Here is a 15,768-nt window from a genome sequence, read left to right as displayed (position 1 = left end):
CTTTTCCAGAGATTTCAGGGAGGATGACCTGCTGGGAGAGAGCTGGAAGGTGAATGGGGAGTCTGCTTCTTTAAAACAGCATGGAGACTCCTGATTAAGGCTAATTTTCTGGGGACTTGGGGCAAGGATCTAGAGAGAGGGCTGTCAAAGTGTATCCTGTATGGCTCTGGACAAATGTGTCTATGAGGAGGATAGAGAGGGAGGGAGGGAGGGAGGGAGAGAGAGAGAGGAAAAATATGAATGAATGAATGAATGAATCACTTGATGGGTCTTCGGAACAGACGACAAGATGCCAAAGGATGCAAGATCTCAGTGGTGGTCCGGCCAGACAGATAGACAGGATGGCTCAAGACAGATCCGTTAAGGCAACTGATGGTCCCGCAGGTCACCACCCGGCCACGGGTGCAGCTACTTGACTTGGACCCCAGGGAAATTGGGGTCATAGGTGAACAATCTAGAAGAGCACTGAAGCTTACCTTTCCAAACTCTAGTCCCGGCCTGAGTCTCAAATGCCTCCTCTGAAGCCTGGCCAGCAGCCACTGCAGTCACATCACTTTCTCAAGTGAACTGTAGCCTCCTGCCAAATGACTGGATGGTGGAAAGGAAGGGATTCCTCATTTCTTCCTGTGCTTGGCTTGCTGCATAAATGGGGCCACTTGGGGCTGGAGACTGGAAAGCCAGACCGAGAATCTGATTCTAGAGAGAAACACCTCCTCCCTTCCGGCAGGCTGCTGTCCACCCTCAGCAGGCCAGGGCGTGGCCTGAGGACGGGGTCAGCTCTACCTGCAGTGACGGAACAGACGGAGGAAAAGACTGCAGATTTGTTCTGACCTGTTAGACCTATTCTCATGACAAATCAGGTTGATATTATTATTTTTCTAAAAAAATTTTATTTATTTATTATTTTAATTTAATTTTATTTTTTTAGATGTTGGGGGTAGGAGTTTATTAATTAATTTATTTATCTTTGTTACGTTGGGTCTTCGTTTCTGTGCGAAGGCTTTCTCTAGTTGTGGCAAGCGGGGGCCACGCTTCACTGCGGCGCGCGGGGCCTCTCACTATCGCGGCCTCTATTGTTGCGGAGCACAGGCTCCAGACGCGCAGGCTCAGTAGTTGTGGCTCACGGGCCTAGTTGCTCTGCGGCATGTGGGATCTTCCCAGACCAGGGTTCGAACCCGTGATCCTCTGCATTAGCAGGCAGATTCTCAACCACTGCGCCACCAGGGAAGTCCAGGTTGATATTATTATGCTCACTTGATAGATAGTGAAACTGAGGCTCAGACACAATGACTTACTCAAAGTCACACAGCAAGTTATTGGCGATGCTGAGCCTTAAGCCTAGCTCTTGCTCCCAAGTCCAGGCTTTCTCTTGTACCCTGGGGTAGAGTTGAAGTCTGCAAACTCTGACTTGCATGCCAAATCTAACCCACAAAGTGTTTTTGCAAATAAAGTTTTATTGGCACACAACCACATCCATTTGTTTATATATTGTCTATGGCTGTTTTCACCCTACAATGTCAGAGTTGAGCAGCTGCAACAGAGACCATATGGCCTGAAAGCCTAAAATATTTACAAACTGACACTTTACAGAAAAAGATTGTTTTCTTTTGGAGTAGAGGATGAGTTCACGCTAGGAATATCTTGGCTTGTCTCTCTCTTTCTCAACCAGAAGCTCTCTGGACCCAGGGCATACCAAAATGTCATTTCATCTCCCTTTACTCTTCCAAATGCCATGGAGCAGTAGTGTCCCTGTACTCCTTAAGGGTGAAGAGATTGGGAAGCCCTATGGGCTAGGCTCCTTACTAGCCTCTAGCCACTCTGTAGTTGTGTAGATGTAGCCTCCCCATGCAGCACTGATGTTCCACATCCTGTCCCCATGGCAACATGAATTGGAGTTAGCAATGAAGAGTCAGGATACTCCATACCATCCTACCCCAACCCCAGTCTCAAGACTGCATTTTGGGTGGTGATTAAGGTATTAACAAGAAGACAAAATGTCCTAGTGGGAGGAAAATGACAGTACTGTGGGGTCGCAGGCCTCCTAGAGCCTCCAGTCTAACCCAGGGGAAGAATCTCTATCCATTTTCTCAGAGAAGTCTAGTAACTTGTCCAGGGTCACACAGCTAGAATGAGATAAATCCAGGTCTCCTGATTTCTACTTCTTGCTACTTTCAACTAGGTTGTTCTTTTGAATCCATGAGTTTGAAACCATGTAAAGGTTTTCTAACAGACTCTCAAGAACCTCCCCCATCCTGGGGCTAGGGTCCACCAGTCTGCAGTGAAAATATAATCCTCATGTTGGTTTGTGCAAAGGCGCGTCTTAGCAGGCTGTTTTCTTTCTCTTAAGGTCTTTTCATTATGTTATCACTCCCCCAATTCTACTTGCATAGGGAAGTATTCAGAACATTTCATCTATTTATGGTTATGAAATCAACAAATCTCATGTGAAGAAGGTACACGCTGGTGCCCACGCATTGAGACGGTCAGAGCCAGGTGAGTGGGCTGAGCAGAGAAGGTGAGGGGCACGGAACCATGGAGAGGGTGGGAGGGGGAGAGCGTAGCTCAGGTGGGAAAAGATGCAGCTTTTCTAGGCCAGGGCCTGAAGGCAGGGCTGAGGGAAGATGGCACAAGCAACGCAGTGGGGCGCTTGTCAGACCAGCCATGTTCCACGGAGGGAAGGAAAATCAATCAACTGAAACCACTCTTTAAGTGCAGAGCAGGGACCCCACACTCCCCCAAGCACTGTAGGGGAGAAAGGAGTGCAGGATGCCCGTCTTGCCCTCAGGGAGCTGGAGGTCTGGGGGAGGAGACAGACCTTCCGCACATTCGGTCATTAGTTCAGCCCAGTTTCAGGATCCTCTCCATCACCGCTCTCCAGCTGGCTAACTCCTTGTCCTCTGGCCCTCCGGTTGGGTCCAGGGCCCCCCTCAATGCCCCCCGCGGCCCCCTGTGCTTCCTCATCAGTGCAGTTCTCATCCTACATTGTCACCGCCTGTTTGCTTGCCTGTCTCCCCCACCAGCGTCTATGCCTGGTCTCGTATTCTCAGCATCCAGCATAGGGTCCAGCCCAGAGCAGGGCCTCAGGTATGTCACTCATGCATTCATTCACGCACACACATCTGAGGGCTGGGTGTGTGCCAGCTTCTGTGCTAGGCACTGGTGATGCGGTGGTTTAGAAACACAGGCTTGGTCTTAACCTCATGGATCATCCAGCCTGGTGAGAAAGCGAGAACTCGATCAAGCCATTTAAGTGGAATGACTGCTGGGAAGAAGGCATACAGGGTGTTTGGGGAGAGCAAAAGGAGGGATGACCGAGCCTGGGAGTCCGGGTTGGCTTCCCGGAGGAGGTGTGATTGGGCTGAGTTGCCTGGTGTCAGGTGACTGGCTGACCAGGTTCAGCTGTGCTGAGTCGGTGGGGTGGGGTGGGCGGAGCGCAGTATCATAAATCAGACAACACAGGACACGTAGCCACAAAAGAAGCCACCAAAGCCCGCAGCTGTGTTTACAGATGCACGGTGTGAAGGTGCAGAGGGGCAGCCACTGGTAAGGGAGGCCAATCTCCACCTCGACCAGGTTTGGCGCCTGTGTCAGGACTGAGATGAAGTGGCTCAGCCTTGAGCAGAGGAGTCCATGGGCAGAAAGCCAGTATGTCCTTTGTGGGAAGGCAGGTGGGTGGGAGGGAGCCTGAGGCTTGGAGAGGGTGGAGGCCAGGAGGGAGGCTCTGGGGTGAGATGCCCACTCGGAGTCCTGGCTCCTTCACATTGGGCAAGTGACTTAACCTCTTGTGCCTCAGTTTACCTGTCTGTCAAATAGGGATGTAAGGAGAATAGTAGCACCTACATCAAAGGATTGATGAGGAAATTGAGTTAAATCATTAAAGGACTTGGAACAATGCCTGGCACACAAAAGGAGCACAATCAGTGTTGAATGAAGGAATGTCAGTCATTGTTAAGTGTATGAAAATACGATTTTGAACAAGGCTCTGAAGAGATAGCACGGGCTGGTTTGGGAGGTAGCACACGCTCTGTCACTGTAAGTGTGGGAACAGGGCCTGGACACCCACTAGCTTTTTGCAGCCTTGGCTCAGCTTGGTCTGAAAGCACCCGCTGGGGTGGGGCAGGCTGGGGGCTGCAGCAGTTCCAAAGGAAAGGACAGAGATGACAGCCGGGGGCCTGGGGAGGTCGAGGGAGCCACACAAAGTCATACTAGGGGCTCTGGCCTGGGTCCCCTGCGCTCCTTCCCTGGGCATCGGCTGGCTGCCGCACTGCTCAACAAGTCCGGGGATGGAGCCCCTTGCAGTGCTCAGCGACCAAGCTCCCCCTGTTATTTTCCCAGAAGCCAACCTGGCCTTGTTCTTCCCCAGCTTAAAACCCTCCTGGTTCCCATCACTCCCTGTTACCAAAGGTCCTCCTGGCCCTTTCGGCCCTTCTCCCCCCGGGTGCCTAGGCCACCATAGGCTCCAGGTTCAAGGGACTCCTTGTCATCACCTAATGCACCTCGTAACATGAGAGTTTATGGATACTTACCTGTGCCTTATACACCTAATCGTGCATTAACTCATTCACAACTCACAGCAACCCAGTGACACCTGGGTTGTTATTGTTATTTCCACTGGAACCTGGGCCCAGCGGAGAGGAAGTCTGCAGGGAATGACCCATGAAGTCCCAGGGGAGACTGATGGGTGGGGTGACAATGGAAGAGCAGGAGGCCTGGGCCCGGGCCAGTGACAGAAGGGAAGCCCTAGGAGCAACCAGGAGACCACCCAAGAGCAGGGAGAATGATGACCCCACCCCTGGGAATGCTGGACCTGCAGGGAGTTGCTCAAACCACGGCAAGAAGCGGGTAGCCGCAGCTATGATCTGTTGACAGAGAAGCTTCTGGAACCAGGAAAAGATGAGCCCTAGACGAATGGAAAGGGGACACCAGGAAGCTTTAGGAGAAAGGACCACCCGGTTGAGGGGAAAGCTCCTGAATCACCCAGTGCAGACAGGGGGCGGCTGGAGAAGCCTTCTGTCAAGGATTCGAAGGTCTGGAAAGACTTGGAGGTGGGCTCAGTCTAGATGTCAGCAGATTATGTTTGATGCGGGGGGAAAGATTCCTGGACAGGAGGATCTAGAGACATGGGTTCTGGTCCTAGCTCTGCCACCAGCCTACTGGGGTGTTATGTAAGCCCCTTCCTCTCTTTGGGCCTCAGTTTCCCTATTTGCAAAATGGCAGGTGAGTGGGTTGGACCCCTTGGCTTGGAAGGGCCTTCCCATCTCCGGCACCCTGAGCATCTCTGGGCCCAGGTCCCCCCCGGCCAGTGCCTCTCAGGCTTTAGAAGTCAAATGCTGCTGCCCTGAGACCCACTTTCAGGTGGGGATGAGCCCATGTGCCCAGTGCTAGGGTCTGAGTGGGCCTGAAGTCTCCCAGAGGACCAAGTCCTCAGCCCATATTGGGCCCTGCAGACCTGGCCTTGAGGGCATGGGGGCACAGGGCTGGTATGGTTTTCCTGCTTCAAACCCAACCCATCAGGGGCCATTTTCACAGGTCTGTGCTAAGAGCACCGGGGGACTCACCGCTGGGGGAATCTGATAGGTTCCAAGGGGTATAAAACAGACCCCAGGTCATCCTCGGGTGGTCTGCACAGCCTGTGGTTGAAGCGACTATTACTTCCAGTATTGTTTAGCTTCGGTCTGGTGGCAGGAAGAAAACACCCCCAGAAGTGTCCCACAGACCACCACAGAGAGAGTCCACAGCCTGGCAAGACACCCCATTCAGAGGATCCCAGACTCACAGTCGAAGTGGGGGCCCCTCAGAGATCATCCACCTGGAGTGACTGAGCCCTCATGCAGAGAATGGAGTGGCCCAAGTGACACAGCCGACACTTAGTAGAGGGGGACCCTGAACCAGGGACCTGGCTCACAGCACAATGACCTTTTGAGCACCTCTCAAAGGCTGGTCTCTGAGATCAAGGTGTAGAGAGAGAGAGCCTGGGCCAGGAGGCAGGGTTCTAGGGTCTTAGTCTCAACAATGCACTGACTTGCTGTGTGACCTTGGCAAATAACGTCTCTTGGAGGGCTGCCTCAGTTTCCCCTTCTGTGCATTGAAGGCTTGGCCCTGACAACGGATGCCCCTGGGAAGAGCCATTCAAGTCCAGGCCTACCTTCTCCAGAACATGAACCTCTCTCCTTTGCTAGACTTGGTGCCCACAGTTGGGCTGGATCATACCCACCTTTGGGGCCCCAGCCCTGGTCCAGAGTAGGGGCCCAGAGATGTCTGGAACCTATGTATCGATAGCTCCTCGGGCATGGTCAAGTACTTCACAGCTGTCTTCAGTGAGTCCTGGTCAAACACCCCTGCAGGTGCTGCAGAGAGAGTGCAGGCACCGTCAGGATGGTGGTGGGGAGCCCGAAGAGCTGGGTCCACAGGGCCCTGCGAGCCCTGCCAGAGCCTGAAGGCCACATCTCCATCCAGAAGCCAACTGGCATCTGCAAGCAGTATGGACAAGGTTTGGCTCCAGAAAGTTCCAGAGAGCTGGCGGGCTGCCAGAAGCTTTTGACGGAAGCAGATGTTTGTAAGCAGCAATCTGGTTTGTTGGTAATGGGGTCCATGGGATCCAGAAGCTTGTCCAAAGTGATCATCGATCCAGAAAGCCTACCTAGGTCTGGACTCTGCTGGGGAAAAAGAAGCAGCTGGTGCCACCGCTGCAAGAGTTGTCCAGCCCCTCTATTGGGTACAAGGCAGGAGCTGGAGACTGGCACACTGTGCCAGCTATTCTCAATGTTAAGCACCAGGGGAATGACCTTTGGCTAGGAAGTCAGCATCCCTGAGCTCTGGCCCATGCTGTCCAGGAACGTGCCATGTGATCTTGGTCAAGTCACTACTCTTCTCTGGGCCTCAGTTTCTCTTTCAGTTTAATGAGAGGGTTGGAGAAACTGGTGAGGGTCCTTCCAGCTAAGATCCTAACCTGACCTCAGGCTGTGCCCAAGGAGAAAAAGGCTAAGGCAGGAGGCTGGACGGGGCATGGGCCACCAGAGACCCAGGGTGGCCCGGCCAGCAGAGAAATCCTCACCTGGCATTTTCACTCTGTGGCCTTGTCCAGAGGGGATCCCCAAACGCGCTAGGCCTGGCATCTTGTTTCCTTCCAAGGTTCCTATGGAAGAAGAGTCTCCCTGTTGGAGAGAGATGGGGGGACGTGGTGGCGAGGGGGCAAGGGCAGGACCCCCTTTCTCCGAGGTTGAAATTTCCCCGAAGTGGGTGGAGGGCGCTAAGATTGGGGAGGGGAGGCATGGCACCGGAGTCTTCCCGGGCCCAGGCCCCGCGCGGGACTCGCGGCTCGGGGGCGGGGGCAGCTCTCGGGCTCTGGCTGAGCCGCCACTCCGCCGGTTGCCTTTAAAAGGCGCCAGCGCGCGCGCATCAGCAGAAGGGCTGCGGCTCTCTTCCAAAATAGGAAAGAACTGGGAGGCCGCGAGAGACCAGCTGCTAGCAGCGCAGACGTCACCCGGGGCCTCCCTCCCCGTCGCCTGCATCAGGTCTCCATGGCAACGGCGTGCCGCGGCCGCAGATGAATGAGCTACCGCGAAGAAAGGAGGAGCGCGCTCCCTCTTTCAGGCGTCCAGGCTTAGAGGGTGCCCCAGGAAAGGGGATGCAGACCCGGCACTGGGAAGGAGGGGGTGCCCTCGTATTCAAAAGGGCTCCAAGACCCATTCATCCCTACTGACTCTATTATGTCCTGGGAACCCGGGAGCTACTCAATTCCGGCAGGGATCCCTGATCTTTTGGTTCAAGCATCCTCAGCTCCCAGGGTTCCCCTTTACCTTCATCTACCCTCCCACTCCGTCACCTCTCTCTGCTCCCCAAACTCTGCGGAAAACGACATCATGTGGCTTAGCGCCACCGCGTGGCGGGTAATGTCGCTGCGTCTGGCGTGCTGTGGCTGGGGTCTCGCCGTCTATGTCGCCCTCTGGCGTTTAAGAGAGGGAAGAGCAGAAAGGATCTCGACAGTCCTCACATTAAGACCCTAATGAACAAAGACATCGTTATAACATCAGTAGTTAACGTTTAATGAGTGCTCCCGATGTGTCGATCGCTGCTAAGGGCTTCCCCCATATCACTTCATTTCATTCTCACAGCAACCTTGCAATGCAGATGGTGATGAAGATGATGACGGTGACCACGGCTACTACCCTTTCACAGGTGAGAAAAACAGGCTTAGAGAAGTTGGGCTTGCCTAAGATCCTACGGCTGTACAGGGCAGAACCACCGCCTGAACTCGTGACTGTGCGAAAAGCGTTTGTGACCCCTTCTCTTCCAAACCCATGGTCTCTTTTGATCCAGCTCGAAGCCTCTTGAGATAAGCAGGACAGCCCTCATTAAAATTATTCCCATTTTACCGATAACGAGACTGAGACCCAGAGAAGTGAAATGTTTTGCCCAAAGTTTGAGCAGCTATGGATGGAGCCCAGGCCTCTAGGTCCCTAATCTAGGCATTTTAGGATGAGGTGGCTGGATAACAGGGAGTCCAGAACATTCCTCTGAGACTCTACCTCTTTGGCAAGAGAGACTGAGGGGCTAGCTCCTCCCGGGCTATTCCTGCGTGGACAGTGGAGCAAATGGAGCAGCCCAAGGCCAGGAGAAGGGCAGGGACTCTCCCTCACCTCCCGAGGTTTTGAGAGTTCATAGGACCTAGATGTTCCAGTTTGTCTTATATACATATATATATATAGTATAAAAATATATTATATATATAATATGTATATATAATATACATATTATATATACAAAATATATAATATATATATATTTTCAAATTGTATTGGTATCTTCTAATGCAGTCTTCCTGCTTATGCTGGGTCCCTTGCTATTATCTACTGTTGGGGTGAAAATAATGCCTCCTGGTTTCAGCTTTCTGCTTTTAAAACGACCTGTGAATTTTCCAGAGAGTTAACTATTCTCAGGTCTATGGTTTTCTTGTTTTCCTGCAGAGGTGCTGACTCCATGAAGGTCTCTGGGGGCTGTTGGTGGTTTGTTCTTACCAACTTGTATTTTGGGTTGAAGGGACACACTTTATCACCTAGTTTTGGTGTAAAAATTCCCCACATGATTTGGTTATATTATCTAGTTGCTCTGTTTTCAACTGGGAATTCGTGGAGATTCAAACCCTGTACCTCAGCTGCAGCTCCTCTCTTACCCATTATTCTTTGCTAAGCCACTTGAGGATGCCAAAGGATTGAGTGTTAACCATTAAAGGGAATCCAAGGGGCTGGTGGTCACAATTTCTAAAGCTAAAGGCACTGCCACCAGCATGGTTTAGGTTTTTCAGGAATTTACAGTGAACCATCAGCTACAAGGCATGTTGTCCCCACGTGGGTGACAATAACTCCATTTACCAGATCGTGGACTTCCAAGGCCTGTCAATGGCCATCTTGTCCCATTCAAGGGACGCCAACTCAGTCAACCCCTTTCCTTCATCCTGGTTGGCTCTGCTGTTTTCCCCTGAGCTTGTAAACAGGATTTGCTGCCATTATGGCAATTCTGAAACGGCTGGAGAAATCCATCCAGAAGTGACCTTTATCTAGACTTTCCCAGATGTGTCCCCAAGTAGCTTCTCCTAAATGTTTTCCTACTGTTTCCTCCAGCTGCTGACTGATATTAGGGTGTCCCCTCTTTCTGACCCCAAAGTTTCTCTTACAAGATGTGCTCACAGTTGCCCATATAGACCCTTTCTGCCTCCTGACACCAATGGCCTCTGGAACAGTTAGTAGCTCCAGAAAGTCTATAGGGGTAGGACAGCTTGAGACCAGTTGGTAAATTCCTTATCCATTCACTATTCCACCATCAGGTTATGATCATACATGTGTAATTTCCCACCAATTCCATATCTGTCCCTGAGTGGCTCCCAGGGATGGCCACAAGGATGAGCCTCTCAGCTGTGGTTTCCCATGGCTGTTCGGTTCTAATTTCCACCAGGCAGAGCTGCGAACTGCCTCATGAGCATTTTATTGGAGCCATATCTAGTAAATTCTTATAAGCCAACCATAATCCACGCATTGCAGGTAGGCCACTGGTTGAAGAGAAAAATTTCCGGGACTTCCCTGGTGGTCCAGCGGTTAAGACTCTGTGCTCCCAATGCAGGGGGCCCGGCTTCGATCCCTGGTCAAGGAACTAGATCCCTCCTGCACGACGCAACGAAGATCTCGAGTGCCACAACTAAGACCTGGTGCAGCCAAATAAGTAAATAAATAAATAAATTTATTTTAAAAAGATAAAAAATTCCACGTTATTCCTACAGTCAGTGCACTTTATCTGAATCTTTGTGCATCATATCTGTTCAGATTTGTTAATCCTTGAGATTCTGTATCAGTTAGTTATTGCTTTATAACAAACAACCCCAAAGCGTGGTAGCTTAAAACATTACACATTTATTATTGCACACAAGTCTATGGATTATATGGGCAGTTCTTCTGGTTTTGGATGTGTTCAGTTAATGCTTTGTGGTCAGCTGTGAGTTGGGTAGGCAACTCTGCTGATGTTGGTTGGGATCTCCCACGCGTTTGGGGATCAGCTGAATGTAGGCTGGCCCAGTATAGTCTTGAAAGGGACAGTTGGGCTCTCTTCCATGTGGTCTCTCATCCTCTAGCACCCGAGCCTGTGCTTGTCCACACGGAGGTGACAGGGTTCCTAGAGAGAAGTGGCATACAAAGCCTTCTGAGGCCAAGGCATGGCATTGTGTTACTTTCTCCACGTTCTATATGGCCAAGTCAGTCACAAATTCAACCCCGCATCAGAGTGGCAGGAGACTACAGAGTTCCAGGGCAAATGGTGTGGATGCAGAGAGGCCAGAAACTGGGGCCACGAATGCAGTTAACTTACCACAGGCTCCATGAGTTTTCCTACGACAGCCAGTTATGGTGACAGTGAACTATGCCTCCTCACACCTTGATTTATAATAGGTTCATTATTCTATATTGCATTCCTAGAATTGATGTTTACCAGGTTCTGAATTTGTATTATTAGGGGAATTCCCTGGCGGCCCAGTGGTTAGGACTTGGCACTTTCACTGCCCTGGCCCAGGTTCAATCCCTGGTCGGGGAACTAAGATCCTGCAAGCTGCACAGCACAGCTAAAAAAAAAAAAAAAAAAAAAAAAAATTGTGTTATTAGGTTTCACAAGCACCACCCATAAATAGAAAATTTGAATCCATAGAACTTTATTTATTAGTAGCTAGAAGCCACTCAAGGCAGCTCATTATCATCCATGTATCAAGCGTTCAGCTGCAAGTAAAAGAAAATCGACTCAAAGTGGCTTAAAAATAATTAAATATAATATCTCACAGACGGGGAAATCCAGAGGAAGGGTGGTTGATTTAAACTTCTGAGAATATCGTCAAGGACTCAGGATCATCCCATGTCTCTGTTCTGCCAGGCTCAGCATGAGGTTCATCATTTGAATGGGAGAAGTTGACGTCAGTGGTTAATATCCAGAGGAGAGAGAGAGCGGGTCTTTCTATTCCTGGATCCCTTTCTCAGAAGAGGGAGCTTCCTCCCCGCCAAATCTCTGGCACTGGTTATTTTCCATTTGCACCTCCAGACCCACTTGCCACCTTCTCTAACTTGCTCCAAGCCCTGGGAGGGTGACCTCTACGATAGCATCAGTGGGCTCCTTTGCCCATTTGTTGCCAGGCAATGTGGCCAACAGGAGTCCTTGGCAAGAGAATAGAAGGCAGGAGAGGAGTGAGTTCAAGGTGTTCAAACCTCCCAGCTCCATTGCTGCTGGGCCACCATGGACTGGTGGCAGTTTCTTTATCAAAGACTGGAGCCCTCGCTCCATACAGCTCCCACTTTCTAAATTCAGGCTGAGGTGTGATGATGGCCCTCTGCCTTTGCTCTCTGACCCTTGCTTCTCTAAACCAGAGCTTTGTAGATAATACTGTTTCCCCAGTTTGTGCTATCTGCTTTGGTCCCAGGATTCTGACAGACCCCCTCCCCTACAGGTCTATCCCACTGGTTTCATTGGCTGGAATTGAGTAAGATTCCTATATCCGAGCCAGAACATAGGGGGAGGGAGCAACAATGTAAAATGATCATAAAGAAGATGATAGAGATGGAAGATTCATAAGTGAAGTCAAACACAGGATAACCGGCATTCCCGGTGAAGAGATCAGAAAAAAATGCAACAGTAAAAATATTAAAAGATATAGTATCACACTTTTCCAAAACAAGGAATGGCCTTTGTATATAAAGAACTCATAGATGGAAAAAGCACACATGTCCTAGGGGAGAGGAGGAATCACATGAAAGGATAGAACAAAGCTGTATCCTGAAGGTACTAGATTCCACAGATACAGAAAGATTCGCATTAACATTCATGGGGGAAAAAAACTTGTTATATACAAGTTGGAAAACATTATTCATTCATTCAACAAATATTTATGCTAGATCCTGCTCAAGACACTTGGGATACATCAGTGTACCAACCAGATGAATGTTTCTCCCCCTGTGGAGCTTACAGTCTAGTGAGGACAGACAGACCAAACAACGGACATACTGTCTAAGAAAATTAGGAGAGGGAGTTCCCTGGTGGCCCAGCGGTTAGGATCCCGGGCTTTCACTGCTGTGGCCCGGGTTCAATCCCTGGTGGGAGAACTGAGGCCCTGCAAGCCATGTGGCGTGGCCAAAAAAGAAAAAAAATTAGGACGTGTTAAGTTTATGGAAAAAGAAAATGTAGAGCAGGGTTGTGGGATGGGGAAATTGGTTTGGACTTTTAAATAGAGTAACAGGAAGGACTTCTTGACAAGTTAGAGCTGTAATGGTAGGCCATGTTATACTGTGGCAACAAATAATCCCCAATTCTTCGTGGCCTGTATCAGCAAAGAGGAGATGTCAAGGAGGAAGATAGAAATGAGTGTGGGGGCTTCCCTGGTGGCGCTGTGGTTAAGAATGCAGGGGACACGGGTTCGAGCCCTGGTCCGGGAAGATCCCACATGCCGCGGAGTAGCTAAGCCCATGCGCCACAACTACGGAACTTATGCTCTAGAGCCCGCGAGCCACAACTACTGAAGGCCGCGCACCTAGAGCCCGCGCTCCGCAACAAGAGAAACCACCACAATGAGAAGCCCGCGCACTGAAACGAAGAGCAGCCCCCGCTCGCCGCAACTAGAGAGAGCCCGCGCGCATCAACAAAGACCCAACGCAGCCAAAAATAAATAAATTAAAAAAAATTTAAACAATAAAAATATGATACAAATGAACTTATTTACAAAACAGAAATAGACTGCTTGTAAATAGAAAACACACTTATGGTTAACTAAGGGGAAAGCAGGGGAGGAATAAATTAGGAGTTTGGGATTAACAGATATACACTACTATATATAAAAAAGATAAACAGGGCTTCCCTGGTGGTGCAGTGGTTGAGAGTCTGCCTGCCGATGCAGGGGACCGGGGTTCGTGCCCCGGTCCGGGAGGATCCCACATGCCGCGGAGCGGCTGGGCCCGAGAGCCATGGCCGCTGAGCCTGCGCGTCCGGAGCCTGTGCTCCGCAACGGGAGAGGCCACAGCAGTGAGAGGCCCGCGTACCGCAAAAAAAAAAAAAAAGAAAAGAAAAGATAAACAACAAGGAGCTACTGTATAGCACAGGGAACTATATTCAATATCTTTTGATAACCTATAATGGAAAAGATTTTGAAAAAGAATATATATATATTGCTGTACACCTGAAACTAACACGACATTGTAAATCAACTATACTTCAATTAAAAAAAAAAAAAAAAGAGGGTGTTGGGTCTGACAGAGCTGAGAACAAAGACTCCAGAATATCAGTTCTCAACTAGGCGCAGTGTTGCCCCCAGGGCAAATTGGCAATGTGTGGAGACATTGATTATCACAACTGGGGCAAGGTGCTACTGGCATCTAGTGGGTGTGGTCTAGGACTCTGCTAAACATCCTCCAATGAACAGGACAGCTCCCACAGCCAAGAATTATCCAGCCAAATGACTGTAGTGCTGAGGTCGGGAAAAGACTAGGTACTGTATGATTCTAACTATATGACATTTCAGAAAAGGCAAAACTATATTGACAGTAAAGAGATCAGTTGTTGCCAGGGGTCTGGGGGATGGAGGGAAGGCGTGAATAGGTAAAGCACAGGGGACGTTTAGGGAAGTGAAACTATTCTACATGAAACTGTAACAGTGGACACACGACAGTATACATTTGTCAAAACCCATAGACTGTACAACACAAAGAGTGAATCTTAATGTAAACTATGGACTATAGTTAATAATAATATATTGATATTGGTTCATCAATTGTAACAAATGTACCACACTGACACAAGATGTTAGTAATAGGGGAAACTGGGCAATGGAGTGCAAGGGTGAGTTTATGGATCTCTATGTATTATTTACTCAACCCTTCTGTAAATCTAAAACAGTACTAAAAATAAAATCTATTATTTATTTTTGAAAACCATGTTGATAATTTTCTCTGCCTAGACTAATCACATTTCACGTATGGATAAAATGTATTATTTGTAAGGTTCGAGTATACACAGCATTTTTCAGTAACGCAGCGACTCTCTGTGTAGAGGGACAGCTGCACCTTGTTTTGTTTGGAATTTTGCCAAGACTTGGTCACCATTTCAGAAAATCACATCACTAATAGCAAACTAGTGGTCTTGGAGTGGCCGGTTCGCCTGTACTGTGTATGCATTCACAGCCATTGCATGAACAGTGGTTTTATAAAGAGGGGCCAGCATCCGACTGCTTCACTGTGCCTGAGCATTAACATATTCAAACACACATTATTTTATTCTAGATACTTTTCTTTATCCTGGGTAGTACAATTAGGGTATTTTATTGACATTAACTTTTGCGTATATAGATAGGTTTTATTACAGATGAATTTCACTGCAGGATAGTAACAAAATATTTTCTCTTAGAAGGATGACTGAGTCTGATTGAGTGGAGAACCCCTCCTTTAAAATGAAATCCACACTCCTTACTCAGCCCTCAGGCCGGTCATAACTAGACCGGCTGTCGCAGAGGCTCTGTCCCCTCCTCCTGCCGTGCCTGCCAAAGGGATCTATTTGTATGTCCCAGAATGTGTCGGCATTCTTATGTCCCTGACCGTGGTACGGGTTGTTCTCTCGGTGAAACGCCCTCATCCTCTTCCCTCACAGCCTCACCAATGCAATGTTCCTTAAACCTCAGTTCCTCATGTACTTCCATGGAAACTTGTGTTACAGCTGTGCCCACCCCCCAATTAAATGTATAAATAAATTCATTTTCAAGGAAAATTATATCTTATAATAAATAGGAAACCAGCATAAGTAGCCCTAAAAATAAAGTAACTATAAAAATAGATAGAATGAACATAAGTTATTAATCTCTATTTAGGTAAATTTGTCAGCAGAAGCCCTGAGGCCAGTTTGTGTGTGTGTGTGTGTGTGTGTGTGTGTGAGAGAGAGAGAGAGAGAGAGAGAGAGAGAGAGAGGGAGAGAGAGAGAGATTAACAGGTGTTAGAAACATGTTAGCACCGCAGTTGAGACTTTCCCCCTTGTTGTATTCCGAAAGCTTGAAAGCAAATTGAAGAGAGAATAACTTTATCATTCACTGTAATTTAATGATGTCTCTGTTCTCCCTAAAATCATTTGTATATCACTGCAATCCATTTATTAACCAAATATTTATCAGGCACCTGCTATGTGCCGGGCAGTGGTGCTAGATGTTTGCAATAAACAGTAAACCAGGTAAGTAGGGACTTTCCTGGTGGCACAGTGGTTAAGACTCTG

Source organism: Physeter macrocephalus, unplaced genomic scaffold (genome assembly GCF_002837175.3).
Source record: "Physeter macrocephalus isolate SW-GA unplaced genomic scaffold, ASM283717v5 random_48, whole genome shotgun sequence".
Taxonomy (NCBI): domain Eukaryota; kingdom Metazoa; phylum Chordata; class Mammalia; order Artiodactyla; family Physeteridae; genus Physeter; species Physeter macrocephalus.
The sequence above is the reverse complement of the archived record's forward strand: the minus strand, read 5'-3'. Positions refer to the sequence as shown.